General features: G+C 46.6%; 1 long non-coding RNA gene across 1 annotated transcript in view; it reads left to right on the top strand.

Annotated features, from left to right (window-relative positions):
• The window catches only part of LOC142564105 (uncharacterized), a 36,643-nt gene extending 19,937 nt beyond the window's left edge, over positions 1 to 16,706 (top strand). The window contains exon 3 of the long non-coding RNA XR_012824488.1: positions 9,836 to 16,706. This is a non-coding gene — a long non-coding RNA (uncharacterized LOC142564105). The remainder of the gene's footprint in view (positions 1 to 9,835) is intronic.
• The last annotated feature ends 9,950 nt before the right edge of the window (positions 16,707 to 26,656 follow it).

The raw sequence follows: 26,656 nt of genomic DNA, 5'->3' as shown, positions 1-26,656 counted from the left end.
AGGCTGGCATCATCAGCATATATGACCATTTTTATTTCTCTGTCTATCTGTGTTATGTCATTCACGTATATATTAAAAAGAAACGGGCCCATAATGCTGCCTTGCGGTACGCCGGAAGAGAGAGTTTTAACATTGGATCGGTGACCGTTTATTTCAACATACTGTTGTCGACTTCCGAGATAGCTGCTTAAAAGCATCAATGACGTTCCTCTAAAGCCGTATACTTGAAGATTTTTTAAATGTAACTTGTGGTTCAGGTGGTCAAAATCCTTCGAAAAATCTACATATATTCTCCAAACAAAACAACAAACTAAAGAAAAAGGTACGGGCACAAAATTAAAGTTAACAAGAGAAGTAAGAAACGAAGTCCGAGGTTAAGCTAGTGCTTGTCGAATGGTTTAAGGCGTGCTACGTGAATAAGCTCAATTCGTACGTGGCGCCGCTGTAATTACGCAATGCCCACGGGCTTGACTTCACAGTGCAGTGCGCGGAGACGTCGGAATATCTTGCACATTCTGAAAAACGTGTTGCAGAAAACTTTCATTGCGTCTACGTCGTAGTATTGGCATTCATATCCAAAGATGGTCGCCGTTCTGGTATTCCAAGTAACGTTGTGAATGATTGTAGTACCAGTTGTCGATTTTTTGCTGGTTCTTTATGCGCAGGCGGATGTGCTGTCAGGCGAGCTGTCGAGCTTTTTCTGCACGCTGAAGGTATGCGATGACGTCGAGGTTGTCTTCGTCGCAGAAGTTCGGCAGCATGGCGTCGGTGCCGGACTCCTTTCGGAAACCAGCTTGAACGGTGTTATCTGTTTTGCTATTTGCGCTGCCGTATTGTACGCATCGGTTACGCATGGAAGGACGGCATCCTCTTTGTGCTCGACGTCGAGGTTTTTTGTTACAACATGTAGGCGAGTGTCTTGTTCAGGCATTCTTTAAAAAAGATTCGTCTGCGGGTGGTAGGTCGCTGTCCTCCGCTGACTTGTCTGCTTGTATTGCAGTATAGCTTGAGTAAACTGCACTGTAAAAGTTCTTTTGTCCACGATGGGGACTTCTGGAACACCTTGTTGCAGCACGATGTTCACGAAGAATTTCGCAACTTCGACCGCGCTACTTTTAGGCAGGGCTTTCGTTTTGGCGTAGGGGGTAAGGAGTCGGCAGCGATGACGATACACTTATTCCCAGACGCTGACGTCGGCACAGGCCCTAGTAAGTTCATTCAGATCTGCGGGAACGGTTAGCAAGGAGGCTTCATTGGCTCTAGCAATCGCGCAGGCTTTGTCAGTTTTGCCTTGCGTCGCTGACCACCTCGGCATGTTTGAACGCAAGGGCTGACGCTGGCATTCAGGCACGACCAACTAGCCCGCCAACGCATTGTGCTGAACGGCCACTAATACTTCTCCTGAATCCTTGCGAGCTACAGAAAAGCCTGAGGTCACCTTGCACTGGTCCATCACAGAGAAGCTGCAGAACTTCAGGCCGCATTTCTGAACACACCACGACACGAGACGGCAGTTGGCATGGACTAGCGACAAGTTCTTTACGAGGGTGTCGCTTTGTAATGGAAACGTGGACAACCCGCGCCTAAATGGCCTGGGTGCAAAGTAGCTCTTACCATCCAAGTAATCAACAAGGTTTCTTAGTTGCGGGTGGGCTCGTTGTTGTTCGGTGAAGTCATCAGCTTTTATGATTCCGAGCTTGACGTCTCCGCCTTGTTGGTTTTTCGGTGGCGCGTCGATGGAAGCGCGAACCAGGTAGTCGGCATCCAAGTGTTTGCGTACGGACTTGGAGACCACGGTGACGTTGATTTCTTGCAGTCTGATGCTCCACCGTGCGCGGTAGCTTGAAGGGTCCTTTAGGTTTCCAATGCAAAACAAGTTGTTGCGGTAGCTGACAATTTTGGATTCTCTACCCTACTGCTAAGACCAAAATTTTGCCATAGCCTAATTGATGGAGAGGAATTCTTTTTCGGCCGTAGGCTATTTAGCTTCCGCTTCCGACAGCGACCGGCTAACGTCAGCTATTACTTTTCAAGTCCGTCTTTCCTTTGGACTAGCAAAGTAACAAGCCCTACGCTACTTGCATTGGTGTAGATTTCCGTATGGGCCCCTTCGTCGAGATGAGCAAGTACTGGTGGCGATTGCAGTCGTCGTTCTATTTCTTGAAATGCCTCGACCTGCGGTGTGTCTCACTACAAATCAAGGTCTGATTTCGTTCGATGAGTAATAGGCAGGCCAAAGCGGGAAAAGCTCCTGACAAAGTGCCTAATGTAGGCACGCATGCGAAAGATTCTGCGTGCCGCCATCCTTCGACAGGCTGTGGAAACATTGACATGGCGGCTGTCTTTCCCGGGCCGGGACCAGCTCCAGACTTGATGACATGGCCCAGGGACAGGAGTTCTTTTTTTTGCGAAGTGGTGCTTCTCCGACTTCAGGTTAAGCCAGGATGACAGCAGTGCCTCCAGAAGAGTTCCAAGCCACCTGAGGTGATTGTCAAAGCTTGCGGCAAAGACGATGACGTCATCAAACGAGACCGCCAAAATTCTGTCACTTCAAGCTAAGCCACACAGTGCACATCTCGTGCTATAACGTTGCAGCTGCTTAGCAAAACCCGAATGGTACAACCTTGAACTCGAAGAGGCCGTCCGGCGTGGTAAACGCGGTGTTCTCTCGATCCCTCTTGTCGACTTTAATTTGCCAGTAACCAGACTTGAGACCTGTAGACCAAAAAACTGGAACTTCATTCCACCCTGTGAATGTGGTTCACCAGCGAAGCTGTGTTAGGCGGCACGGTGGTACGACTGCACATGCAACCCTGAGTTACACGGAAGTGTTTTTCAGCAGCGCAGGCACACTTGCTACGAGAGGAATCGTGCCGCTTGTTGTTCCTCAGATCGAATTCCGTTAACTTTGGACAGATCGTTGTCGAACCATAGTCTGTCGCACACCCGGCAGCTCGATCCAAAGTGACGGTCCAGAAGTCTCTCCGAAACCTCACTTTGTCACCAGCGAAGTGGTTGTTACGGCTATCGGCGTCGGCATCGTCGTCGCCGTCTCGAGGCCGTCTTTTGTGCTCGGCTCCGCGGGCACCCTTTTGTCCCGGGCAGCCGGATCGGCCTAACGCCTGAACTCTTACCGCCGGGACGGCGTAACGACGTCGACGGTCACATTCCGGCCGCTGCTCTCGGCGTCGTTCCTCGTACGTTCGATCTTCCTCGGGAGTACGAAATACTCACGGCCGTCCCATGGCAACGTTGGAGTGAAAATGAGTTTCTCTCCCCGCATCGGACGGGCACAACGTCACAGACACAGGTGTCGGCTACAACCGCGCTTAGTTGCGAGAGCGGTCTCTTTCCCTTTGTGGCCGCTAAACGCGTGCTTCGATGCGAGAGCATCTCTGTCCATTTGTGGCTCCACGTCGGAGACAACTACGTCACAGACACGTAGTTTCCGCCACAGGTAGCCGCTGAAACCGCGCTTCAATTCGAAAAAAAAAACTGACGTTCTATGTGCCTTTGTAGTTTTTTTCGCACCCTCAGTCTCGGCATTGCGCTCACTCACTCGCCTTGTGGAGAAGGGGTTTCTGCTCACTAACAAACGGTTTCCCCTAGCCATCGGCAGCTTCGCTGTAAAATACTCTGTGCTTCAGAGCAGGTCTATGCGTGGTCTATCCGTGGGACAGGGTAACGACCTTCTTCGCGACTATGTTCAGGTCACGATACCCAAGGCAGAAATGCCGACTTCGATCCTTCTTCACTAAAGCCACAAAATGCACCCATCGGTTCTTCGACGGCTAGATAATTTCACCACGCAGAATTTTATCAGCTTGTGGCTTTATGGCTTTTCGTTCTGATGTCTAAAGTTGATACGGGAACTCGCGGAGTGGTCATGCGCTTACTTCAATTATTACGCGATGCTTAGCCACTGGTGCTCGCCAAATCTGATGATGTCGAAAAGCAGTTTTGTGTCTTTGGCGGATGCTTTTACGCTGTTCTTGTTTAGTCCTGTGTATTCCTGGGAAGACTCGTATTAAAATCGAAAAGCTTGTTCACGTAACTGGGCCATCGAGGAAAGTGGGATACAATTCGAGAGAACAAACCCATTGCCGACTGCCGTAAATTCCGTGTAGGTGGTCTTCGTGCTTTTGTTGGGTTGGTTACATTCCCGACGAAAAGTTTGTCTCCTTTACATGCGCTTTTCCTCCCTGTAATTAGACGATTCCTCTTGCGATGCCGATGTCACGGTCGAGCAGCAGGTGGTAATCGCTCTCAACGTTGATTCCCATGTCTTCGACTGCTACTGAGCTGACGGAAATTATGGTGCTTGCGCGAGGCGTGATAGTGATTTGGTTGTCGAGTACGTTTAAGACATCGTGCCGAAGTACCTTCTCAGGCCAAATCGCTTGGTCTATAGTCAGCGTTATTGACTTTGAGTTTGGGTCAATGACTGCCCTGTGTTGACTCAGCAAGCCCATGCTGAAAAATACGTCCCGTGGGCATTGTTGCAGGATACCGAATGTTGCAAAATAGCTCCGGTCATGAACTGTGAGTCTTGCCATGCGGATTCTAAAGGGCCTTATTAGGTGACCTCCAGCTGCCCGGATTTGAGGGCCTTGCCATGAAGTGTTAACCTTCTTCGATTTGGCAGCGAAGCATCCACTGATGACAGCCTAGTCGGCTCCTGTGTCTTATAGAGTAGTTCAATGTAGCCGTCGAGAAGCACGTTGAGGTCAGTGGTTCTTTGCCTTGCATTTCAGTTAGGTCATGGCGTAAGATCACGACTGCATCGCGTTGTCCCAGTCATGCTACATCGCGACATCAGGTCTTCTTTAAGCGGCATATTCTCGGCTTCGAGGCCTTGCCTGAGTGGCGGCATATCATTGCTACGTCGTCGGGATGGCTTTTGCAGCGACGTTGTCGCTGATGGAGAATGTGTGGCGTCTCGACGAACAGCAACCGCACGTCCATCACTTGCTGTTTTCCAATTTCCGAATATGGGGAAACGGACAAGCCCCGGGTAGGACCCGTGCACAGCAGGCACTGCGGCGAGCTACGGTCGGCCTGGCGACTGTGAATGGGAAGGTCGTCGATGTCTCCCCTGAGTTGTTGCCAGGTAGCCAGTGGTGTCACGTGGTCACTGGCCTTGATGTGCACGACACGTTGATGGGGAAGCCTCGTAGTCCTATCTCGCGATATGCGCACGGCACACTTTGCTGGCTTCTCTTCATCTATAATTGAGCAGGCGGCGGTCGGGGGTGCGCCACACGTACGTCTTTCTTGGGGCTTCGCGCGGGCCCACGTGGGTGCTGGCAGCGGCGGCTGCCGGCGGAATAGCTCCGCCACGCGCCCTGACGCGGGCACGGCGGGGGAACGTGACGGTGGGCGCCAGCGGCGTCGCCCACCACTTCCGGCTGGGGTTGCGGCAATTCGGGCTGCACTTTGGGAACTCGGAAGAAATGCTAGATCTTTTTTGGACAATGGCAGAGATCGAAGCCTGTTGAGGCTGCAACACGGGAACAATTTGCGCGGTTATTCGCGCAAAATGTACCCAATGGTCGCTGTAAGGACTCTGAAACCAAGTGCCTGGAGTTGGCACTGCGGCCTGAGAACCTGTTTGGCTATAAAGCCTAGTCGTACACAAATCTTTGCGCCCATTTCCAGCGTCTTATTGGTGGCTCTGGATTCGGCAGGCAAATCCGTGATTGTCTTGGGTGGGTTGCGCATTATCTGGCAAAGAGGTCTTGTTTAGCAATGCGCATCCGAAAGCGAACTTTCTTCGTTTCAGACGTGTTAGGTTTGGTGTGTCGAAAGACGTGAGGGATTCATTCAGTGAAAACCACTACTTTTTAAAGCGCAGCTGTCAGGCGCCCATTCATACGGCGAGCGTCGGCGTTCCCGGCGTAAGCAAGCGAACGAGCACAGCGAAAGATCAGAGCAAACACAGCATGCAGCGAGGGTTGAAGAAAGCAGCGAGAGAGAAGAGGTGCGAGGAGGAAAGCGGAGAGCAGAGTGCCGCGGAGCCTCGAGGCGCAAAGCGGAGGAGGGTATGGTGAGAGCGTGAGAAAGAAAGCGTATTGTGGCGACGGTGGCTGCGGAATGGCGCCAGAGTTGCGCACGTCGTCTGGGAGCTTTGTCGGTGGCGGCTTCTGTGAATAGCGCCCACGCGTGCCCCCGTGACCTTCATATAAGCGAGGCACCTGCCGCACGAGGTCGACTGTCCATGTCAGCCAACATATCAGGAAATGAGAACACGTATAGAGCTGCACTCAAATTTCGCATTAGGAAGTATCGTAATCCTCCATGATATTTTTAATAAGTAGCTGCATACGAACTTCTAGTAGAGCGTCATCGAAACTGAGAGTTGGGCGAGTTGGTGCTGTTCCATCTCAACGGAAAAGTGCACGAAAAAGACGTAGACGAGAAAAGAGAAAAGAAAATCGCCCGTGTTTGCCGTTTCCCTTTTCTCGTATACGTCTTTTTCGCGCACTTTTTCGTTAGTGGAGCTTCGGTTGTCTTATTTCGTACGGTGCTCGTGAAGGTACTTATGAAGGTGCTGCAGAAACGGTGTACCGCCATCAGGACGAGCTCTCGAGCCATGTCCTGACGGCGTCTTCCAAGCATAAATACACATGCCGCTGCATGTCACCGCAGTTCCAGTTGTTGAACATAGAAACTCTTTCATATATTTTCAGCTAGCTTTGAGGGTCTTCAAGCGGTCATCCTCAGAAGGCCGATGAGCCCCTGTGTTGCTGCAGCACGATCAGTGTCCGCAGTACCTGAGCGGTCGTGGGAGTGAACTTCCCGGTCTTCTCAGGAAGGTGCTCGTATGCCGACAGAAATCATTGCAGCCTGCCCATAACTTGCTGATAGCTGGTGACGTTAACATTGTAAGCAAGAATCGAGTTCGTACGGGGCCTCTGGTAAAACATGGAAAAGTACCTCTGCGAGATGTCACGTTGAAGCGACAGTTAAGAAACAGACAGTAGAAAAACTTTGAGTAAAAAATTTCATATTTTATTGGGCGAACTTGGGCACAGGAAAAACGGGTGCCACTCAAAGCGCGGTAGCACCAAGCGCAGGCATCGGTCGAGGAAGTATTATCTATGGGTCAAGCGCATCATCTCTTTATCCATCACTTCTCCTAGATCTAGTGTAATCGCTGATGCTCACGTGAATTCCGGAATGCAAACCCTATTCGCATCACGCATGCAGTCTGATTAGACAAGAGTTCAATTGACCGTTTAATTGGCGATGAGGAATTTATAACTCAGAACGCGGGTGCCGCGCCGTTCTCCTCGACGAAGTTGTATGTGCGGATCGCCGATTCTCACAGAGACAGCTAGGAACGGTGGCGGTGTGAGGGTGAATTACTGTGGTTGTAAGGTTTTCTATCTGTAATTTTTGCGATGTCAGATGACACAAAGTCAACGTGCTACCATTTTACTGCATTCGGCTACAATAACTGTTTTTTAGAAGGGCACGTGAAGTGCATCTTCAGCCGCGGTTACTTCGTGGACTTCACCACTTTGGTAGCAGCTAAGCCTCGTCTTCGAACTACCAGCATAAACAGAAAAGACTTGATGCTATCAGCTTCGCCTTGTGTATGTTCCGAAGATTTCGTTTCCAGTGAGCGCACGTCGACGGCCTCAGCACTTATTATCAGTCTGGGATATTAACGAAGGGTGCGTATTCGACTCGGTCAACTAGTGCGAATAGTCAACTATTTCTACGTCCACTTGTATTAAAGTCACTATCCTGAAATTTGTTATAAGATTATCACGCTTGGAAAACAACGTTCTGGTTGAAGGTGATCGGGGGCGTATATGAAGACAGTACGTGTCGTTGTTCTTGTCAGTTTTTGTTCTGTAACCAAAGCCTTGCCTACCGTCTGCCCATCGCCCCTAGTTCAGATGGGTCTCTCCCATGGAGAGCCTCTCCCGTGCTTCTGAAACTCGCCGGCAAGTGAACTGGCTGACGATACGCATTGCGCGCTGTATTACTTCAGAAAATAATGTTCTTGCTTCCGAGAGCGGTTTCTTGCTTTTCAGTGCTCTTGAGTAGGAGAATTGCCCTTGCTGAGGCACACTCGATACGTAAGATTGTGCATATTCTTTCAACGCGTTGCGTACGTCTTGTTTAACGTGGCATATTCACGACCGCATTCACCAGGTCGCTTTATTGAGTACTCCATTTTAACAGCTGTTCCAGTCGAAGTATTTTACACTTCTATTTTGCAAAGCTTGAAGCCCTAGTTGCAGGTAAACAATGCTTAGAAAATTGCACCATGAAAAATTTTAGGAGCGCGAAAGCAAGCAAAACGTATTTAACCGGAGTTTCGCTAGCTACATTGATTGGAATTTAGCTGATGATGGTATACGGCATGCCATACGGAGACACCTGGGCGAGTTGGTATGGTAACATAATCTTGGATTGTAGTGCGAAGTGACACAGATGAACACTAGATGGAGACAGGACTAGCGCTAAACCTTAACAGGCCTGAAGGCTAGACCTCAGTAACAACGCGTTCCACGTAAGTTATGTATCGACTATGCTCGGAGTTTACGCGCCTCGTACTTAGAGCACGGGCAGAGCTGTGGCAACACCTCTAGGATGGTCGCCCACATTACGGCTATGTCGACGCGCAAAGCGTAGTGTCAACACGCTAAGAAGTTTCCCAATTACAAAAGTTTGTTGACAAGTCTCGGCAAAACGCGAAAGCTTGCCACTCGTTGTAAACAGTACTTTCGCTATGGACCCTGTAGCTCTATCCACATGCCAGCATGGCACCGTACGATAGATTACAATGTGATCGAAAAATGGTGGCGCCGTTGATAAAACGGCCTACAAAATTGGCGGTAACGTTCGAGAGAGTTCCAATACATGAACGCGCGTCTTGCGAGTAGCGATATAATTTTGACAGCGATTGACAGGGAAAAACCGCTCACCAAAAAACAAGCAATTTGTAGTCGTGCAAATATTCGCCTACTACACGTACGTGATGATGCCATTATACACGCGATCTAGGGTCAGTTTTTCAAGGTACTAGAGCCTTGTACTGTAAGCACTGAAACAATACGTGCGCGACAGTACAACGAAATACTACTCTGTGCCGGCCGTCAGGTTCTCCGTCTAATGAATACAAAACCTCGAACAGATGTCTGAGGAAATGTGCCTAACAAGTCTCTATATATCAGATTCTAGTGCCAATAGAAAGCAAGAAAACTTACTTGCTTTAGTAAATGGTTTCATTAACGCATCTATGAAAGAGGCATGGCTTTAAACCTTTAGCTATCGCCTTTATATCCCCTTTACACTTGAAATCAGCCTCCTAGCTTTTTTTACGTGACTTATACCCCATGAGATGGATATTTGAATTCCACTATATACTGTCGAGCACGAGGTCAACTCAGAAAATATGTAGCCGTGGTAGACGCATTAAGATGGAGGCAGAACGATGGGAGCAGTACAGGTGTTACCTCACCATATTTTGCTATTGATTTTGCACCATAGCGGGAATCACTCATAATGGCGCAGTGCACAAGAAAGCTTGGGTGGTTTGATTAGGTCACCATGACAAATCCCAGCTAAGCAGTAATATTTCGGAGCCGCCCGTTGTGATCTACGTCATAGTGGATATATTGTTTTGTGATGTGAAAAATGTATTATTAAAAGCCATCAAATACAACGTTTTGTTGCAATGTTGAAAAGTAATCGTTATCGATGCCCCCATCAGCATTTCCAAACAGAGAATGATTTATTTTGCTCCAGCGGACCTCATTACCATGGTTCAGTTTATGAAGGCCTAACAATACTGACGCTGGCGTTCCTTTATTTGCAGGAAGTACAAGAAAGGACCCTGCGTCCCAATCCAGACCTGCCCGCCGAAATGTCCAGCTTACATGACATTTGAGATGGAGCGCGAACGCTGCCCTCGTGTGTGCAACGTGGCTCGCGAAGACAGCTGTTCAGAGACGAACGAAGGACCCGGCTGCTCCTGCAAGAAAGGCTTCGTTCTCAGGGCACCGTTTGGCACCGTTCGCACCCGTGTTTGGTGCATACACGAATCCATGTGCAGTTTCCCTGACGAAGACAAAGGCTCTGACAGAAAACCTGAAGCGAAGGGAGCCCAAAGTGTTAAAGGAATAGGCGTTGGAGCGAACACCTTCTGGCGCGCGAATCAGGGCCAGCAGGACTTGGAGGTGTCGGTGCCGAAAAAAATTGATAATGACTTGTTTTTTGGAAGCAAGGGATTTCCTACCCTAGGAGGCTTGGGTAACAAGGAAGCCCAAGGTTTGCAATTGGGTCGAGACAAACATCACCTATATGAGGGTCAAATTGTTCAGGGAAAAGTTGTTCCCGGCAGTGACAACGTCTGGGGCTGGAACAAGGGCCAAGCTGGCTTGGAAGATTCGGTACCTGAAAAAGTTGACGATGATTTGTTCCAGGACACTAAAGGATTTCCGCCCCTCGGAGATTTGGGCGAAAGAAAAGGCCGACGACAAAATCTAGGTCAGGAAGAAATTGGCGTGAAGAGCGGTCAGGAAAGTCACGGAACCGGAATTTCTGGAAGCGGCAACTTCTGGGGATGGAACACCGGCCAACGCGGCATTGAAGGTTCTGTGCCTAAAAAAAATGACGAAGACTTGTATCTCGATGTAGATCGGTTTTCTAACCTCGGAGACCTGCGTCATATCGCTGGCGAAGGCTCACAGCTTAGTCAACAGGAAGTTGGTCTCAAGGGTGGCCAGCGTAATAATGAAAGGCAAGTTTCGGGCAGTGGCCGTTTCTGGGGCTGGAATAAGGACCAACCTCACTTGCAGGGTTCCACAGCTAAAAAACCTGACAATAGTTTGTATCTGGGTGTTAAAGAATTCCCTCCGGTAGGACCATTTGGTCTCGAAAATGGTGAAATCTCAGCGTTCCACCCTGACGAAATTGGTTTTAAGGGTGGAAAAGGTGGCCAGAAGGGAGGAGCTTTAGGTAGTGCGAATATTCGGGGCTCAAGCAACGGCGAGGGTGGCTTGCAAGACTCTATACATGAACAGAACAATAATAGCTTGTATCTGGGTGCTAAAAGGTTTCCTGCGCTTGGAAATCTCGGTCATAAAAATGGCCTGGTTTCAGTGCTGAATCCTGAAGAAACTGGCCTCGAAGGGGGGCAAGGAGTCGAGACAGAGGAAGCTTCTGCTAGCAACAATATTTGGCGCTTGAACAAGGGGCAGCCGGGCTCGAAACAGGCTGCGCCTAAAGGGAACGATAACTTGTATCTGGGCACTAAAGAATTTCTTTCTCCCGGCGAATTGGACAGTACAAAAGATCAGGGTTCACAGCTGCTCCAAGATTCATTTTTGGGAGGCAAACTGGGAGGTACTTCTGGTCAGTGGAAAAAAATTCATGGTGACGAAAAGCTTTCGGGTCTGGGAGGTCTGAACGACGAGAAAGGTCCGAAAGTTGACATGGAGGATTGGTTTTCTGGGCAGCAAGGCACTGAGACCATCCCTGACCTAAACAAAGGCCAGGAAGGCGATGAAGGCCTGACGTCGAGCAAGGTGGTTGAGGATTGGATTCCCGATGAACAAATATTGCAGAAAGGGGGCAGTAAAAAAGGAGGCCTACCCAGTAGCGTCCAAGAAGAAAGCAATATTCCCGGTGTTGGGGTACCGGTGGGGAAACTACCTGATATAGGAAAATTAGGCGGAACTGGTCCTCCAGCTGGTATTCCCGGTGTCGGACCTCCAGTAGGGGAACTTCCGAATATTGGAGGTGTTAGTGCAAAGGGGACGGCATTCGGCGGGCACCTAATTAACATGAACAATGAAAATTCTGGACAGATAGAAATATTAGGCTATGGCTCAAAAGGTGGGAAAAGAGGTCCGCTTCAAAGTGGCATAGAGCAGAAAACCGCTTCTGTTGATTTGGTGCAACAAAAGGAGGCGTTCCCCAGGCATCTAAAGTTTCCAAAAGCAGCCGTTTCTGTTCCTCTTTCTGTTCCCCCATTTAGTTCTCTTAATGAACAAAGCCAAAACACAGTGAACAATGAGAATTATCTTGGACAGATAGAAATATTAGGCGCTGGGTCTAAGGGTGGTAGGGAGCACAAAACAGCCTCTGTTGGTTGGCTGCAACAAAACGAGGTGTTCTCAAAGCATCCAGAGTCTCCAAAAGCAACCGTCTCGGTTCCACTTTCTGTTCCCACATTTAGTTCTCTTAATCAACAAAGCCAAAACGCACATTTCATACGCCAAGGTTCGCAAACGCATTACGCCAACACAGCTCAACCTGATGTGGTTGTCTGGACACAACAAAAGCAGCCGTCGTCAAGGCTTCCACAGTTGCAGAGAGCAACTGCTCATTTACGTTTTCCTAGTGTCACTGTTGCCTCTACTAATCAACAAGCAGAAAGCACAGGTTCGCAAAGCCGAGGTCGAGGCTGGCAAACAGGCCGTGGCAACACGGCACAACCTGGTGCGGTTGATTGGACTCAACAAAACGAGCTCTTCTCGGGAATTTCGCAGTTTCAGAGAACAACGGCTCCTGTTCCAATTTCTGGTGCTGATTTTGGTCCTTCTAATTCACAGAAGGGGGCCATAGATTTTACAGGCCAAGGCGCACAAATACGTCCAAGTAACACTGCGCAACCTAGTATAGTTGACTGGAGACAACAAAACGAGCCGCTTTCAATGTTTCCATCGTTTCAGACATCGAGGGCTGCTGTTCCTTTCTCGGGTGCCAATGTGGCCTCCATTCATCAAGAAAAGGAAGGCATGTATTTCACAGGCCAACCATCGCAAGCACATCAAGCCAGCGCGGCTCAACGCGGCGCACTTGGTCGGACGCAACAAAACCATGTGCTCCTAATGCGTCCACAATTTCAAAGGCAAACTGCGTCTGTTCCTTTTTCTGGTTCCACTTTTGGTTACCTCAGCCAAGAAAAACAAAGGACGGGTTTCACAGACCAACGCTCTGTTCCTCTCTCTGGTACCACTTTTGGTTCCCTTAATCAACAAAGCATGCATTTCGTAGGCCAAGGCCCTCAAACGCCTGGCGCTAGCACCGTTCAACCTGAGGGGATTGACCGCACACCGCAAATCGTGCACCTCTCAAGGTTTCCCGAATTTCAGGCAGCAACAGCTTCGGTTCCTAGTTCCGTTGCCACTGTGCCATTTATCATGCACCAAAACGGAAATACAGATTTCACAAGACAAGCTTTGCAAACGCGTAACGTTAGCATGACACAACCTGGTGCGACTGAATGGGTGCATGAGAAGGAGCGGCGTTCAAGTACTGCAGGGTTGCAGAGAGCACCGACGTCTGTTCCTCTTTCTAGTTCCACAGTTTCTTCCAAAAATGAACAAAAACAAAGCATGACTATTACACACCAAGGCTCGCAAACGCATCACGGTAGCGTGACACAGCCCAGTGCAGTAAATTGGACAACACACAACGAGCCACTTTCAAGGCTTCCAGGGTTACAGATAGCAGCGGCTGCTGTTGATTCAAGTGCCACGGTTCATTCTAAAGAGCAACCAAAAGAAAAAGATTCGACAGGCAAGGTCTCGCTAACTCGTCACCGTCGCATGACACACGATGGTGGGGTGAATAGGACACAAAAGATACCGCTGTCGCACGCTCCAGAATTGCAGAAACCAACAATTTCTGCTCCTCTTCCTGGCACCACTGTTGCTTCCAAGAATCAACCAGAAGATTTGACAGGACAAGATTCGAAAGCGCGTGATGGTAACAGGGAACAAACTGTAGAAGGAAGCATAATACCAGGTGAAAGCACGGCCGGTGTTGCGACTAATCAAAAAAGGAGCGTAGTGTATAGGATTATTAACTCTGGTGTGCAACTAAGAAGAAAAACTTTCCGTGGCCTGCCGAATATCTTTTCCTTAGGCAGCTTGTTTCCGTACTCTTTGCCTGTAGTAGGTACTGCTCAGCTGTTAGCTGGTAACTATCCAAGTGGCTATGGAATTTACACTGCACTACAACAACCATTCTACGGAGAGAGTCTGATACCGATTGGATATCCAATGTTCTATCCCGGCATCTATGACCCAATGACACATATTTGGGCCCAACGCGAGCAGGCAGCGGATGACCTTCTGACTCAACAGCAGCCTGTGACGGAGAGTGAGAGTTTATCTTCGCCAACCTATCTGTCTGACCAGAACCATCAGCAAGGGAAGAGCGAAGTTGCAGGAGGCGGAGCAACAGGAGCCGGTGCTTCTGGTGTGCAGCATAAATTACCTGTTGGTGCTGTGCCAGCAGAAGAAAATTACGCTTTTGATGACCGTAGTCTGGACTCTTGGTAGCACGTAGCTGGGTGTTCGCCATGACGCAAACAAACCATGGCACAAACACCCCCCGCAGAACTGAAATGCCGGCACCAAGCGAGTTAGTCTGGTCAGAGTTCCGATTGTAGTATGGCTGCGCATCTGTTTAGTCCACAGCCTCATTCTCTTTAATGTTGGTAAATGAAGAACCTTTATGCCAACAGTACTGTAGTTAAAGGTAACAAACTAGACTAAGAAGCTTGGTGGTGAGCACCATTCTTATGAAATGGCTAAGGATACCAAAAACAAACAAACGTTTCCTTATAAGTTCGCATGTCAATAACATTGCTAAAAATTCTGATGTATATGGAGTCCGGGTGAATCATGAAGTACTAATATATTTTTTTAAGTCGTGCTTGCGAGGCATCGAAACTAACGATAGAAAATGTTAATGTCGTGTGGATTCTCGTAGTGCGAGAAGAACGGCAATAGGTATTAGCAAGTCAGGACACGCAAATATGAAGAGATAAAGTTAATATTAATGACCTAATTTCTGTGAACTTTCCTTTTGGCACGCCTACTCTGACCCTGTCCCTTTCTGGTTGCGTGTTATGAAGAGTAGCATGCCTCTTTTAATAATCCCAGTACCAGGCCAATGCAATGGCTTCGGCACCTCACCTTTTTTTTCGATTGCAGGCATTCACTCAGTCCACTGTTCAATTTTTTAAAAGGTTTGGTAGGTTTTATCGACATCATTTTGAATCACTGCTTTCATATAAGCAGGAGCGTGCTAGTTATAGCGGGTAACATGAGTAGGCTTTACGATATGCCGGAGGCAAGACGATGCATGCACAGCCTAAAAGTTTAGTTGTTCGGCCATGTTAGCGCTACCTTCAAGTGTTCATGGTCCTGGTGTCTCAGGAACTCGTCTGCAAAGCATGAAAGCCTCATGACACGCAATAGTGTTTATATTCCTATAGGGATTTTCACTTAAGAGCAGATATATACTGATTATGGCTTCCCATTTCTTGATGTCATACGAGGTACTCATGATCAAAGTAACCATGTGTTGAATGTGCCATGAACGCTGCGCACAAGCTATTGATGTGCGAAGAAGACTTTCTGGTGATTATCTCAGGTACCGTTTATGATTACGTGTACAGTCAACACCTTTTAATGAACAGAAGCGACTTCTCCAAAGAACGCTTTGAAAGATTATCGAGCCTAAAGCAGCAGCAGTGCCTTAGAGCTTTTTCTGCCACGCTTCTTGCGCGATAGCCTGTTCCGCAATAGGAGTCATGAAAATAGAACCGCAAGTACCATATATCGCTTATATTTGTTTAAATAATTTCACACGTGCTGCATCCCTGTAATCAAAACCATACGCTGCTTGAGCTTGTCAATATTTTGGAACACTCGGGGAAAGCGCAATATTTTAGATATCATACCGATATATGTGTGAGACAAAAATCTTGGACTCCTGAAAGAGTACAGGACCACTGACACACCAGTGCATACAAGCACACATTAGATGCAGTAGATGCGTACATTTGGGGGATGGCCTTTTCGAAACTTTCGTTAGTCTCAAGACACCTAGTTAGTTGTACGCCTTGTGTTGTCATATCACGACGCATCATTTAGAGTTTATAGCATAATATATAATAAGCAATTGTAGGAAAATGATCACGACCTAAAAGGCTGTCACACATTCAGCATCCGTTGCCAAGAGTACTATGGTGTCAAACATAACTCCTCGCGTTTGCGGCCACAAGCGCCCACAATATGTCTCTCTCTCTCTCTTAATATTCTCTAACGCGCTTCCACGTCAATCTTTTCTTGACTCCATTGAGCACTGCATGATGTCAAATTAAGCAGTCACTGACCTTTTACAGCATTCTTGGTCTATATCTGAGCTATAAATGAGGAATGAGGCATTTGCGACAACCGCGCAGTGGTTCTGCAGCAGTGGAACGTTTCCCAAGCTACTCATATTCAAGTGAAGAGTGCATGGGAGTCATTAAAGCACAAATCGTCCATTTGTAGCAGCATTGTTGCACTCGCTTTAGACAAGAAAAAGGCAGCGCTCTAGGCATAAATGTCAAAATTGAACACATAGTTATGTCCACGCTACACAGACATTAAAAGTTCCAATAAAGTCTCGCTCGCGCAGCTGTTGATTTCGTGCCATGCATTAAAGAGTATAATGAGAGTAATGTATGTTCTGTATTTCAAAAGTACAAGATCGCAGCATGGTGAGCACAAAACGCAGAATCACATTCTTTCCCCCTGGCGCGCGTAGGTCTCCTTATCCTAAATTTTCGCATTGAATTCGTGTGATATGTGCCGTGTATGTGATTGCTCTATTGCCAAGTGGCCCAACAATGTATTTTGTGCACGTATATTTTTTAATAAAGAAAGAAAGTAAAGTCCTGATGGCACATTGAATGGAACGCCGGCTTCAGAATCGAGAGAATTCAAGTTCTATCGAAGCTGAGGTGCTCATATCATCAGTGCGACTTCCCAGAACATATTTATCACCCGTCAAACTTACAGATAGATACTTTCGGCAACCAGTACAATCCCGCAAAAACCATTGCTAATAAACAAGACTACCACAGGGCAAATGTAATCAAAAGTGCTGTAGGATCACAAAGTCTCTTGGACTAGTAGCCGCCACGGCAGTGGGCATGCACAGATAGTGACAAGTACGTTGAAGATATAATGGAAGAAGTCGCTAATGGTTGGTGGTGACCAAAGCTTCATTTAAAGGGATGCTTGGGATGTGCTACAGAGACCGATACTACAATTTATCACAAGCCATTTTTCATCGCCAAGAAATTGTCAACGCTTTCTTTAGTAAATTATCGATGTGATAACTCCGAAACTGTCTTCACCCAATGTTGGAACTGCGTTTTGCTGTAACGGGCGGAATTATTTAATTGTTAGCTTCATATATTGCTTGTGATAGCAAGCGTCTACTAAATCATACGTGAGGAAATCAGTCTGACAGTTATAATGTTTCAAGAGACCGCTTCAAAGCGGCCTGCTGGGCTTCACAGCTGCCTTTGCTGCTTTGAGTTGAGATGATTGGTCGTCATGCAGTTTCTCTCTGCAGAGATTATGAATGAAGTCTTTCTGAATGTTCTGATAAACCTTTCTAAAGAATCCCGGTTAATATTTCTGTGCGATAATTTTACAGCGAGCTGTTTATACGTACCCTGCGTCGTCATTGTCGGACTTCGCTAAACAGGGACCACGTGACCTAGCGAGAGGAAAAGAAGCGCTCAACAGGGGGAAAGGGGTTGGAGTCACCCCCTTTCCCCATGTGAAAACGCTATCTTATACACGAATTTTATGCGGTTGCCACACGCTGCATTTTAGGCGACAGAGCCCGATCGGCATCGAATATATCGGCGATTGATTCTACCCTGCCACGAAATAAAAAAGAAATGTCGTGCTGGCGGTTTGCGGCCCAGGAATGGTGCCCAGCTATTGAAACGCGATGCTAGGAGCGCGTGAATACCGGCACTACTTGCGCCAGCAAGAATGCAGCTCCGCCTATTGTCAAACCAATCCAACCACTCCAATCCAAGGTCCACCTTCAGTGGTGGGCCTTGTGCCCAATATAGGGAGCTTTGGATTAGTGGTTCCACACATTCCACAAGGCCGATCCAAATAGGTCGCGAAGCTTCGGGCGAAAAGCGGTTCAGTACGAATTGTCACCGACATCAGCAAGGGTGGTTATGGGAGCAGCGATTGAATCGCGATTATGTTTGGAGGCAACAAACATTGGGAAAGAAAAAGTTTTTTTAAATTCAAGCGAGACACAGTTAGACTCATTCAACGAAAATAAAATTCCTGGTCAATTTTATATATCCGCGACGAATTAACAAAATACATGTTTACTTCATTTTATGATTATTAATAAATATATTTCTTTTCAGCGCCCATCGTTGCAGGGGGCGTTGACGCCGCTATCACTCGCGATGCAATGCACGTCTTGCAATGTGCAGAAAGGCGCGCTCGTAAAGTTCAACTGTTGAAGTACGCCCCACCCTCACACGTTGCCCTTTTTCGCTTGTCGTAGTTTGCCTTAGAAGCTTCATCGCTTCTAAACATGTTCAGTCAAAAGTAGTGAGCTACTACCGCCAGATTGTGTAGTCGGTTTCGTGCGACTGCGCTGGCCGACGGGCTTGGCATCCGACGATATCAGCACTCTACACCTAAAGCTTTCGTCAGCCTTCAAAGAAAGTATGTTTTGTGCAGGGGTGCGACTTCGACAACCGTACGGCTGGCCTTTTCCTGCATCGCTTTCCGCGCTGAAAACTCTAAACGCCCATAGAGTCGAATGGCGGTGTACTTGAATTTATAGCTCTAGAGTCAGGCCAACAAAACAAATTTCGCGCCTTCGAAAACAAAATTACGTCACCTCTGTTTTTAACGGATATGGCGTCACATTATTTTTTCTTCCGACGGGAGTGTTCCCTCCACATACAGATGGAGCTAAGCCCCATGACCCACCGATGAACCGCCATGTTTCGAACGTATAAGCTCCTATGGAAGCGTCGCTACCAGGTACATTTACCTTGCATGCCATTCCAGCTACAGCTATGGGAAGACCACGAGTAGTGCGTACGCCCGAGGAAGACGCTGCCTACCGTGAGCGTCAGCGATAGTTGGCTTGTGAGCGGATTCGTCGTCGTAGGGCCGACCTCGAGCTGCGCGCCAAAAGAGCCGAGTTTAAAGGGCATCATTCCTAAAGCATGCTCACCACGCAAATCACGCAAAAGCGAAAATGAAGAGAAAGACTGGTGAAACAAAAGATTCAAAATATAGTCTGCTTGCGAAGTTTGACTTGCGTGGTTTAACACTCGGTGTAACTAACACAGCTTCGCTGTTTGGCCATCTTTACGGGCTGGAAGGGGCGGTGATTTTCGTGCTAGGTTAACGAAGTTTTGGTGCTTAGGCGCAGAACTCTAATAGCACAACGTCGTCCTTCTTACTTTAGAGGTAATTTGGAGGGGGGAAGATGTCAGAGTTTCGAGATTTAGCTCAATGAACGGTGCCTCGAGATAGTAGGTTGACCGAAAGCAGTTATACTGGAGGTCATTGCGCTCAACATGAGAATGTACGATTCGTTGTGCACAAATATTTGGTTTTGCGCAAGAGTTTCATAACATGCCTGTACTAGCACTCATGCGAGTACTCTAGCGCGATAGAGCATGCATTCCACTTACTTTCTTTTGACTCGGAATGCACTGCTGAGCGAGCTCGACGCTTCCGCAAACGAGATGCATATCTCTCCATGATTATTGCTGCAAGCGAGAACATGCGTTTTTTTTTACTGGTGCAACACGTTTCAGAAAATAAGTACTGCCACTATGTCAACGCTTTTTTGAACAGATGAACAAGCTTGCTGATAGCAGCTGAGCGTGGATTATGGTGGCGCCCAGTTTGCTCTGGTTAGTGACCTCCCCCCCCATTTACTGCGAAGAGGAACCTGGCTGGCTTCCGGCCTCGCTGTGGAAAGGAAACACGACGAAACTTCTGCAGTGCGATACTCAGTTAAGCCTACTTGAGCTTTGTGCGGACGAATAACGAATGAACATACTGAACCGATTAAAAGTGAGTCTGTTGATAGTTGATAATTGACAACCGCTGACAGCTGACAGTTTCCGCCCGTTGTCCTGTGTGTGTGTACTCGCTTCATTCTGTTAATTCGTTATTCTGGCGCAACGACTCTATTAGAAGGTACACGTAGGATAAAAGAGTTTCTTTAAGATTAGAAACAAGTTACGTTGAAGCAAGGGAAGCGTTTTACGTCACTGCAATGCCAAGTGCCTCTACAACGTCCATGGAACCTCAAAAGCACAGAAGCTTGCGCGAGTATGTAAGACATGACGAAATAACTAGATCGCCGAAATACGACACCAGGTGAAGACAGGACAGAAGAAAAGCGCTCGCCCTCTCTGCTCTTTTCGTCTGTCCTCATTCTTCGGCGCTCTACAGTTAATTCATCATGCCCATGAAACGCTCCGTATAACTTGTGACCTTATATAAGCGCAGCTGCAAGACGTTTCTCTTCCACGTACAAAAAATTGAGGAAAGCAGCTGTGTTCGCGTGCGCTTATACAACTTCTGCTGCCACGTGCAGTTTCTAATCATAGCTGCACCGTGCAAAGTACGAACTGCAAATGAGAAGTGGCGCAGGCGATCGAAGTATGGGCCACGGTTCGCTGATATGGGTGGCACAAAAGATAACTACATTTTTCAGAAGAACAAGCGAGCTTGCAGGGAATCAAAGACATGGAGCTAAGGGTACTACAAAGGATATCGCGCATTTAATTGCTCTGTTCGAAATCAATATTTTATCATTTCAGAGCACTCTTTGAGCAGCAAGAAGGTGCGCGCTGAACAAATCCCGAGAACGTCAAATTAGTTGAAAGCAGTCAAATGGGCCTGTCCTGCCATACGTAAACGCGGCTGCTTAGACTAGATCTCAGTCATGCAGAAAAACATTAGTTAGCTCCAATGGGTCCACTCACATCAATAATGTAGGTTGCAGTGAATCTCACACCTCTCGAGAGCCGCTTCACGCATTATTTCAAGTCTATGTAGTGTTCCCAAGTATTGACAGGGAAGTATAAGGACGGCTGTGCTGGCTTATATTCCGCCAAACTGCAATGTTCTCTTAAGTTAACGTCATCATTGAGTCGGTCACTGATCATGGTAAGTTCAATATGGCTGATCTGATTAGGCCACCGTTGGTAAGTTTTGTCTTAGAAAGGGAATGGGAGGCGACACAAGTGAGAGCACCTAGCGCTGATAGCAGTAGCTGCGCAGCATAATAATTGAAACATTGATTGTGAGCGTGATATTTAGCGGTCTATAAGAGTGCGTCGTTATCCAACTTTAAATTATCACCACAGCACTCCGCTTTCGTTTCTGATTCTATTAGCTGTCCACCGCGCTCGAATTTAACTGTGCAATTTGAAAGCTATTGGCTATGGTCTTAAAATCCAGGGAGCTGTGGAGGGCTAGCTGACGTTTATAATCAAGAAGTAGGATAAAAGGGGTGAGCTGTAGGCATGCCAACGTTTCGCACTTGAAATGTACGCTCTAAAAATGTACGCTCCCGCATAAAATAAATATTTCTAGCCTGATCTCGCACCGAGTGGACCATGGACCTTCTCACTTCATATCGTTGCTACCACAGCGCAGCAGTCGCTCAATAATAATCGAATATATGTCATTGATCTAAGCCCAAAATGAAATGCTGGTAAAGAAATCAATGAACGCACTTCAGCTGATTTGACGCCTGGTGCTAGTTCGATGGTGCCATAACATAAATGACGTACTATAATAAAACAGCAATGCTTGATGATTCAGCCATTGAGCTGTGCGCTATGGTACAGGACTCAGAATGAAGGAGCTGCGGCATTATTGTAATTTACATACGCCTACTAAACAATAAAATACATGAGGTAAAAATTAGGACGCTTGTTCTTTAAAAAATTATCCGGTTTACGAGCCAAATTCACGATCTGATAATGAGGCACGCCGTAGTGGGGGACACCAGAAATTTGGACCACCTGGGTTTCTTTAACGTGCACCTAACCTTAAGTACACGGATGTTTTCGCATTTTGTACCCGTCGAAATGCCTGTGCCATTGCCGGGATTTGATCCCGCAAGCTCTTGCTTAGCAGCCCAACACCATAGCTACTAAGCAACAGCCGCGGGTAGGACGTGTGTTCTTTAAACTGGAAGGATAGAAAACAGGAGTGGCTGCATCATCACACAGCTGCTTTTGGCACGTGCGTCTATTGTAGATTGTAGGAGGCCATCAAGCACCTGTTGTGTACACGTGCGTTCGACTGGACAACGTTTCCAGAAACTCTTCTTTTGCTATTTGTCGTGCTTTCCTCTCTATAAGAATAAAGTGCATTGAATCAGTGAAGAAACCAATCAAATAACTGCAATATAGTAGGGATAAAACTGCGTTGAAATTGTGATAGAATGGTAAATCATAGAACAGTTTAGTACTTCGCCATTTATAATTAAGCAACGCTTTCTGAGGGCTCATGTCATGTACCGCATTTCATTGAATTCACTGACTGAATACAACCGAAGCACCATCAGTTGTCTGCCACATGGAACCCAAGCAGGTAGAATTTAATCAGATTCCTGTTACGCACACAAAAGTGGGCAAGGCCATAATTTGGCGATTAGTTTTGGGTCCAGAAGACATTCACGAGGGATAGAAAATCTTTCCTGATTACTCCAATCCCATCAGGAAAAACTACTCCATGAAATCCCGTTGTGCGTGCGTTGGGGCTCGGTGCTTCTTTTTCCCACGTAGAAAGGCAGATTAGAAAGATGGCTTAAAAGCAGGGCCACAGGAATTAGCCACCTTTTGGGGATACACGCTTGCTATGATCGTATGAGATACTGAGGCAGAACAATTGCAGGCCAAGCATGCCGGGCTAGCCTTAGCACCTTCTAACAGTAATCAAAGCTGGCATGTGGAAAAATTTTCTTGTACTGATTGTGAAGTAACGCATTTATTCCACGATGAACCACGGGTATAACCAGATAAAACCTTACACATCAGCTACGTAGGCACACGGTGCCTGCTGCAGAACCACCACCATCACCATTCACTATTCGTTTGTAACTACCAGTTTCTTTTTAGAATATAAGCGATGAAGATAAATGTCCAACTGCTCGCTTCAAAAACCTAGAGTGCTCTGTTGGGTTGGTGTTTATAACTTCACCGCTACGCTATATCTCTAATCTTGTGTGCGTGCCTGGAGAATTGTGGACATTAGAGTGAGAAATCATATACTGAAATGAGTATTTCTTTTTGCGAACACTCAAACACAATTTTCAACGTTGACCTTTCCTATAGGCTACGCTGTCAACATCCAATTTAATCTTGTGCTCTGTGTGGCGTTTCAAACATGTAGAACAAGGAGTTTGTTTTACTTGACTTAAAATGGCCGCGCTACATTTCTATTCAATTTTTAGGCTTGAGTGCTTGCTTGATCTGCGCAATAATTCGCCAATTCATTTTTGTGTAGCTACAATTTGCCTTGAGTACCATCGTGCAGTGTACTACAATTGCGTAACAAGTTTTGTAACTGTGTAGTCCCACCAGATATATAAAGAAGTGCTAGGCCTTGTAGTAAATAAGCAAATACACGCAAAATACGCGGCATACCTGAGCTGGCAATTATGCTTCCGTCGGTGCAACTCACCACTGTGTGATCTGTCTGCCATCTGAAGCTCACAGCTGCAAATCGTTCCAGCTGGATTTTCGAATGCAGTGAGCCTAAATCTCCGCAACAAGGTCAGCAGATGCAAAGCACCTCGATCGAGTTTGCAAATCCTATCAACAAGTTTATTTGTATGCAAATGGTTTCACAATATACCTTCGCCTGCACAATTAGCGTAACTTTATTCACACGCGTCCGATACGAAGTAGGAGCTCCTGTAATTAATTTTGAGCAAAACAGTGCCAACAAAGTTTGCAGTTGTAAACAAAGAAAATAAAAGGATACCAAAAGGCTATATTTTCTTGAAACTACCTTGAGAGTTTCAAAACAAAGCCAGAGGATTACAATGAGATGTAATCCGTCAACATGAAGTAAACTAAAAATGAAATAAATTTCAGGGCCTGTTCCCAGAAACTTCGAAGATGGGCGGCAGCCATCGGTAAAAAGACTTGCAGTGTTGTGATGTGCGCAGCTAGGTACAATATATTGTGAAACTTGCACTGCGAACTTGGCAACATTATTACGAAGCCCATAGAAGGAACTTCACTTCGTCTTGAATTCTCAGAACGATGACGAGGGTGGATTAATAAAAAAATAAATCAGCCGTGAAATGGGGCTTGAGAAGCACTTTGCATAGGCCTGCCAACATGCTCCTCGAGGCGGAGATTTGGCAAGGCGAAGGTTTCTATTTATCGCAAGAAAAGTGGTGGGGAATGCATGGAAAGGGAGAATTTCAATTGGTCGCTTGTGACATGCACTTCATGTGCCTTAGGGATAGTCAAACAGCGGTGTGGTGACATAGGGGTCCTTTATTTTTTTTAGCCACCATGAATCTCCAGCCTAAGCCAAGAGTATGAAATAGGGTTGAATGTATTTTTATTGCAAGGTAAGTTTCTTAATGAAATCGTGGTAATATCGGCATTCGAAAAAAAGTCAAGGCGGAAGACGTAGTTGCAGAGATATTCGTCAATTTGTATGCAGAGTAGTGCTTACCATTCTAAAACGCTCGTTCTTCCTTTCATTGTGCCGTCTCTTGTGCGGGAAGCTTCTGGTCGTTATCAGGTATTCAACCTGGTTGTACTCATGACCATAAATATTGCTTGACGCTATGCGTTCAAGACAAGCTTCCGTTTTGCTTCACTCCACAGCCATGCAACGATTACTGGAATTGAGCAGTAAGTTTGCTTTTCTATCTATCTATCTATCTATCTATCTATCTATCTATCTATCTATCTATCTATCTATCTATCTATCTATCTATCTATCTATCTATCTATCTATCTATCTATCTATCTATCTATCTATCTATCTATCTATCTATCTATCTATCTATCTATCTATCTATCTATCTATCTATCTATCTATCTATCTATCTATCTATCTATCTATCTATCTATCTATCTATCTATCTATCTATCTATCTATCTATCTATCTATCTATCTATCTATCTATCTATCTATCTATCTATCTATCTATCTATCTATCTATCTATCTATCTATCTATCTATCTATCTATCTATCTATCTATCTATCTATCTATCTATCTATCTATCTATCTATCTATCTATCTATCTATCTATCTATCTATCTATCTATCTATCTATCTATCTATCTATCTATCTATCTATCTATCTATCTATCTATCTATCTATCTATCTATCTATCTATCTATCTATCTATCTATCTATCTATCTATCTATCCTCTTCCGCCATCACAGCGACCCAAGCTGTCTTTCGGCAAGGGTCATTGCGTCTGTGATTTTGGTGGTGATACCGTCGCGGTGATCGATCGTCGTCATTCCAGCTTCATCATTTGACTCTCGTCACGCCATGCTGTCGTCGTTACGCCTACTACACTGCCCAAGTGGCCAAGTTGTCTGACAGCTTGTGTGACAATGCATGTGCTCGTAGTCTCGACGCCGTCGTGATCTCTACATCGTCGTCATTCTAGTTTTGTCGTCCGACTCTAGTCGTTCCGTCGTCATCATGCACTCGTCATACGTTCGTTGTCCCAGCATATAGTGTATGTAGTTGTCTCCATGTCCTGCGCATTGCAATGTGGCGGTATATGTAACACTGGTGTTACCCGTGGACTTATGATCGCGATCGAGGCCGATCCGGATCCAGCTTGATCAGGATCGTGCGTTACTATACAAGCATTTGCGGTTGTGATGCTGTGGGATGCAGATGTGGCCTGATCATGATCCGAGGATCGCGATAAGGCTGGCCAGGCCGCTTGAGCGCGATCGCAAGCTGACGTCTGCGACCTCTAATGTAGTATTCTGATAACCTCGAACAAGAAGTGAAGGCAGCCTAATAAAAAGGTAAAAAAATAAACTAGGAAATTTGCAGGCCTAAGTTGGAATCAGCTAGCATAAGACAGGTGCAATTGAAGATCGCTTGGAGGTAATTTCGTCCTGTAGTGCGCATAAGTAAAAGCTGCTGCAGCTGATGATGATGTACAAAATATACGAAAATTGCGGCAGAAGCCATCTCATGATGACTGTTAACAGTAATGCGATTAGCGTTCAAGCAATATAGAGACAGACGACAGGGCTCAAATAATGTTTATTCGTGATCTGTAGTGATCACTCCGAGAGTTTCCTTGCTTCAGCTATATAGAATATTCGCTGTCGCCTCCAGCTCGCATTTCTGCGAGACTTGCGCGCCGAAGTCGCCAAGGAGTATGACGGCAGCTCGGTTATATTATGACGACGAAGCATTGCCGGCGATGAAAGATGAGGACGGAATGGAGTTCATGGCAAAGGCGGTAAGACGACAATGTCCTCACACAACAAGATGAAAATTCGTAAATTATAACGATGCTATGACGAGGACAGCGTGATGACGCCGGCGTGAAGTCAGTGGGATGATGAAGAGTTTGAGACGATAATAGCGTGGCGGCAAGCAGTTGAACAAGCTGGAATGACAATGACTGCACAATCAAGAAGAAATGCGGACAATGGTATGAGAACGACTGCATTAAGAGTGACTACCTGACGACAACCCAATGACGACGATGGCATGAAAACTGCGGCATAATCAATATTAAATGACGACAGCATGATTGTGACAGATTGATGAAGACTCAATGACGTCAATAAAA

This window comes from Dermacentor variabilis, chromosome 11 (genome assembly GCF_050947875.1).
Source record: "Dermacentor variabilis isolate Ectoservices chromosome 11, ASM5094787v1, whole genome shotgun sequence".
In the NCBI taxonomy this organism is placed as follows: domain Eukaryota; kingdom Metazoa; phylum Arthropoda; class Arachnida; order Ixodida; family Ixodidae; genus Dermacentor; species Dermacentor variabilis.
This window is presented reverse-complemented; position numbering and strand designations above follow the sequence as displayed.